We start from the raw sequence: 6,242 nt of genomic DNA, 5'->3' as shown, positions 1-6,242 counted from the left end.
TCATGGGCATTGGTCCCGGTTCGTCTGGACCCATTTGTCCCGGTTCTAGGCACGAACCGGGACCAATGGACCTTGCTCCTGGCCCACAGCCATTGGTACCGGTTCATGCCTTGAACCGGTGTAGAAGGGGGGGGGCTTTAGTCTCGGCTCATGCCACGGACCGGGACAAATAATTTGCCTATATATACCCACCGCCGCGGCAGAGCACTCCACAGTGCTCTGTTTTTTCAATCCGGCGAGGAGAGGGCATTTGGGTGCTCTAGTTCACCTCCTATGCACATGAGGTGTTCGATGAAATGCCCGAGCCATACTAGTTAAGCTTTCTCCTCTCGAAGCTCAACCTCGGAGCTCCATTTTTCCCGAGATTTGTCTAGATTTAGCGGTCCGTCACGCCCCGTCCCCGTTTTCACCGCCGTTGATCGCCCGCGCCGATCTCGTCGCCGGCACCACCGTGGTGAGCCTCTTGTTCTTATCTTCTTTCTGATACTTGTCTGATTTTCTTACTTTAGATAGATATTTGTCTGATTTTCTTACTTTTGACACACATAGTTATATATAATGCACGCAGATGAACCGGCAATGGATGTATGGTGACATACACACCTCCGAGTACATTAAGGGCGTGCATAATTTTCTTGAAGTGGCTGAGGCAAACAAGCAGAATGGTTTTATGTGTTGTCCATGCACTAAATGTGGGAATACGAAGTCTTACTCTGACCAGAAAATCCTTCACACCCACCTGCTTTACAAGGGTTTCATGCCACACTATAATGTTTGGATGAGGCACGGAGAAATAGGGGTTATGATGGAAGACGACGAAGAAGAAGAGGACGATGACAACTATGTGCCCCCTGAATACGGTGATGCTGCAATGGGGGGAGCTGTTGAAGATCAAGAGGAACCAGATGATGTGTCCGATGATGATGCAACGGGGGAAGCTGCTGAAGATCAAGAGGAACCAGACGATGTGCCCGATGATGATCTCCGCCGGGTTTTGAAGACCATGAAAGTATGGAAACCAAAAAAATTCACCCAAGGACCCATCATGGTGTGGATTTTGAAGTAAAGCTGTACAATTCTGAGAGTGTAACCCATTTTGGTTGCAAAATTTGGGAAGCACTTTGCAAGATGTATGGTTTTGATGAGGGTATGCTTATCACCATGGATCTTGGTGATCCTAAAATCGAGCAAGACAATATGGACATTTGGGTCCTTGTTGATACACTTCCAATTCTTCTCCCATGTAAGCTTCTTAAACATAGTTATTAAGTAATTTATATTGTTTATTTCAAAATAGTTGACAGCTTATTTCTATTGACAGCTTATTTTCATTCTTCAAAGAATGTGCGGAAGATGGTAGACAAAACCCACTACACCGATGGCTCCGAATTAACTTATAAGGAGAAAAATCATCTGATCGCATTTTGTACTGATCTTGAGAATTACAATATCTACGATCGAACTCCTCAACATTATGGTCAATATGTGCCACTAGTGCACGTGTTGATATTTTACTATTACGACATCCGTGCATCTTTTGCATACTTCTAAAACTAGTACATCATTGCTAAGTTATTACTATGTTTTTCAACAAATAATCCCGAATGATTGTGTGCCTCATCTGATGTATACGCATGGTCGCCTTGATTTTTTGAACATACAGGCAGGTCATCCTACGAATCTCAACTGTCCATACCGGATTTCTAAAAGAAGTGGAGATATGATCATCAAAGAATGGAAAAAATGTATGGACAATTGTAAGGAGGTTCTTGGAAGCAAAAGGAAGCGAAGTGCAAGAATTGGAGACAGGATGATCTCCATTCTTCATAATGGAGAGTCAGGGTCTATATTGTTTTATGCTATTTTACCTTAAGGGTGTTTAGGTCCTACCTAATACTGATGATCATGTGCTAAAAACAATTAAGTAGGGTTGGGTTTGATGACTATGAGGATGATGATCGTATGACTTGTTATTAATAACGAGTAGAAGTGATGATGCATGATTAGTAGGACTTCTTATTATATATGATAATGTATGATGCGAGCATGAAGAGTTATTATATATCAGCGGGTGAAATGAACATAGCAGTAGCGTTGGTAAACTAAGCACGAAGATATAAGAGAGGACACTTCTCTCTATTAGCTAGCTAATAACAACCTAAATTAACCCCCAAAACCCTTAAACCGGCCCTTTCAAAAAAAACCTCAGCTCCAGCCAGCTGCTGACGCGTGGATGCTTTTTGGTCCCGGTTTATGTCACCAACCGGGACCAAAGCCCCCCCTGCATGGGCTGCCCGCAGTGGCCACGTGGAGGCCCATCTGTCCCGGTTCGTGTAAGAACCGGGACTAAAGGCCAAAGGCATTAGTACCGACCTTTTAGTCCCGGTTCTTAAACCGGGACAAAAGGCCCTTACAAACCGAAACAAATGGTCCTTTTTCTACTAGTGGTGCAGGAAACCCTAGCCACATGTTCGCCTTTTCTTTTCTTTCTATGGGAAGAAAGAAAAGACACATCCATTTGCCGTGAATCAGGGTGTGATGCTAATCACATGCATGAGAGTAGTACAATCAATTGCATGCAATAAGCAAGCGATTGGGTGCAAATGTAACAAAAAATGCTAAGCCATGCAATAGAAGACAAAAACATTATTTCTTTCGATAGTGTGACGTTGACAAAATCACAGACGGCTTAGGGCATGAACTATGATGACATATGGATACAGATGTCCCATAAAAAAATAGTTTTAAGCAACTACATTAACCTTTTCTTATAATTCCCAACGCAAACTATTACTAGTGAGTAGGAATAGAAATAGAGACTTTAGGGCATGAAATATGGTGGCATATGCATATAGATGCCCTATGAGAAAGCTTCAGGTATCTGTATTTATTTAGTTTCCCCAATACATCTGCCATTAGTGGGCCTCATCAAGAAATAGAAAATAAAGACTTTATTACACATGCATCTCTACTCTTCCCTCCAACCTCTTCAGCTTTTTTCACTAGACCACATTTTCCTCTCTTCAAGCACCCGCCTCCTGCAGAGGAGTCTGCTTCCCCATCCAAATCTACTTTTTCTGACATCCGATCCAACATGACACGCGAGGCATCACCCTTGGGCTATGGTATGCGTTGGCCATGCCCTGAGTATACATACTTCTGTATTCTCCACTTTAACTTTTTCAGTTTTTTCTATCAAATCATACTTTTTCTCCCCAAGCATCCACCTCCTGCGGAGAATCCCGCTTCCCTGTCTAAAAATATCTCTTCGGGCATCCGATAATATTGCCGGGCATCACCTGAAGCTATGCATTGGACATGAACACGTCACGTCAGGACGTGCCACAATGAAAAAACAATCATTTCTCTGATAGAATGGGCCGGCAGTTTCCGGCAGTTCTCTGTGACCAGTCTAGACTACAGTGCACACGTTGAATTGTTCGGCCAGAAATGCTCCTGCAGGCTCCAAATGGACGAACTTCATGTCCTCACACGTATGTAGGCTTCGAATCCCTGTCTCTGGTCGCATCGTTTGAATCAGTGTTCAACTGAAATTGTTTATCTTCGCCATTACTTGTTGCAAGGAGGACGATGTAGTTACATATACCGAGTTGCCTACGCGTTGCGCGCCTCAATTGACTGTGGATCGATGGCAGCTGCCCCACGGCGCCTTCTCGTGCTTCTCCTCGCCGTTGTCTTGTCCTCCTCTTACGTCGACGTCGCTGTAGCACAGGGAGTGTCACATTGGTTCTGCTCGACCACGGGCGACTACGGAGTGTACAGCCGGTACCGGCTAAATCTTTTGGCCCTCATGGCCGACCTCCCGGCGCGTGCCCTCGACAACCGTTTCTACTACAACGGCACGGCCGGCGAATCACCGGACAAGGTGTTCGGCCTCGTCTTGTGCTATGCCGACCGCAACTGGACCAAGTGCCACGACTGCCTCTACACCGCGGCCTCCGTGATACAGCAGTCGTGCCCGTTCAGCCGGCAGATGAAGGGCGCCTACGACTCATGCCTTCTCCGCTACTCCAACGAGTCCTTCGTCTCCGTCGCCGACCTCGACTTCGCCATCTACGTGGAGGACCCGTCCAGCATGAACAGGACCTACGTGGACGACCCGTCCAGCATGAACAGCACGAGGTGGGATCTGCTCACCCGGCTAGCGGCGGAGGCGGCGCGTTCGCCGCTGCGGCTCGCGAACGGGAGCGTGCCGTACGCGGCCAGTTCGCACTCGCCGACGACCATGCACGGCCTGGCGCAGTGCACGAAGGACCTGAACGCGAGCGAGTGCGGCAGGTGCCTTACCAAGTTCGTGGCAAAGCTCTCCGGTATGTTCCCTAACAACACCTATGCTGGCATCAAGGGCTACAGCTGCTACGCCGTATACAGCATCGGCGACGCCGAGTTTCTCCGTATCACCATTCCTTTTCCTATTTCATTTTAATGGAAGGAGAACATCGCGTGACATTTGTCTCATTGATGGATATGTGTTTTTTTTTTTCATTTAGAAGTTCCGCCACTTGCCGCCGACAGGATTAGCAGCAGGACGCCGCTGGTGGCCGGCGTGTCTGCCGGTGTCGTCGTTGTATTCATCTCATCGAGTCTCTTGGTTTGTTTCCTTTTACGCTGTCGGAAGAGAAATCGCATGGCGAGACAAGTAGATACTTTCGAAGATGATCCCATGGAGGATGACTTCGAGAAAGGGACCGGACCCAAGCGGTTTTGTTATAGCGATCTTGCCGTTGCCACCAGCAACTTCTCTGACGAGAAGAAGCTAGGTGAAGGTGGTTTCGGTTCCGTGTACAAAGGATTCTTGAAGGAGCTTAAGGTTGATGTGGCTATAAAACGAGTGTCCAAGACCTCCAAGCAGGGCAGGAAGGAGTACATCTCAGAGGTGAAGATCATAAGCCGGCTGAGACATCGAAACCTCGTGCAACTCATTGGCCGGTGCCATGGCGGCGGCGAACTCTTGCTTGTCTACGATCTTATGCCCCACGGCAGCCTAGACAGTCATCTTTACAGTTCAAACACCATATTATCGTGGCCACTCAGGTGCGGATATATTATGACTTTTATATCTCCAACGTCTAGCTTAACTCTCTCACCTAATATGTTTTCGCTTATTTTGTTTGGTGTTGTTTTTAGGTATGATATTGTGCTGGGGTTAGGGTCTGCACTTCTGTACCTACACCAGGACTGGGAGCAATGTGTTCTGCACCGTGACATCAAGCCAAGCAACATCATGTTAGACGCGTCGTTCTGCGCCAAACTTGGTGATTTTGGGCTAGCGCAGCTTGTCGACCACGACCGAGGACCATACACGACTGGTATTGCAAGAACAATGGGCTACATGGACCCTGAGTGCATGGTCACGGGAAGGACAAGCGCTGAGTCTGATGTCTACAGCTTCGGCGTAGTCATGCTCGAGATCGCCTGTGGCAAGCGGCCCGCTGTTGCTCGGGGACGAGAAGACATCATTCATCTGGTGCAATGGGTCTGGGATTCATGGGAAAGCGAAGGACCCTTGCCGCGGCCGATGCGCAGCTCAACCTGGAGTTAGACGACCGGGAGATGGAGTGCAAGATGGCGGTCGGGCTCTGGTGCGCGCACCCTGATAGGACCCTGAGACCATCCATCAAGCAAGCAGTCAGCGTGATACGATTTGAGGCGCCTCCGCCAAGCCTTCCAGCAAAGATGCCCGTCGCGACATTTACGGCGACGATTGATTCTTCATTACTTTCTGCATCTCAACTTACAGGCATCAGATGACCGATTATGCTTAATTGTTTGGAAAGAGTAAGACATGCACGTACGCACACTAGTTCGCGACGCAACCGTCCGATTTTTTTTTTTGAAAACTTCCAATATAATCAATTGTCATGACACTATGGAAAACAATGGTAACAAAAAATGCATCCATGTCTGTAGACCACCTAACAATGACTACAAGCACTGGAGCGAGCCGAATCCTTGGTGTTGTCATCGCCCCTTCCTCACCGGAGCTGGGCAAAACTTGTTGTACTGGACAGTCAGGCAGTCATCATACTAAGGTCCCACGGGACTAGCACACTAGACAGCAACTATCGCCGATGAAGAGAAGTATAGATCAGAAGGATCCAACATGTAGGCCCGTGAACAAAGACTGGATCAAGGGGATCCTCCGAAGGCCAACACCGACCGAATCATGTGAGGTACGCCGGAGACACACATCCACACGCTCTCTAACAACGCTAGATGCG

At 47.7% G+C, this 6,242-nt stretch overlaps 1 pseudogene; it reads left to right on the top strand.

Moving 5' to 3' along the window:
- Positions 1-3,649: 3,649 nt before the first annotated feature.
- LOC123094380 (L-type lectin-domain containing receptor kinase IX.1-like) lies at positions 3,650-5,772 on the top strand (annotated as a pseudogene).
- Positions 5,773-6,242: the final 470 nt, after the last annotated feature.

The sequence above is a fragment of the Triticum aestivum genome, chromosome 4B (assembly GCF_018294505.1).
Source record: "Triticum aestivum cultivar Chinese Spring chromosome 4B, IWGSC CS RefSeq v2.1, whole genome shotgun sequence".
NCBI lineage: Eukaryota > Viridiplantae > Streptophyta > Magnoliopsida > Poales > Poaceae > Triticum > Triticum aestivum.
This window is presented reverse-complemented; position numbering and strand designations above follow the sequence as displayed.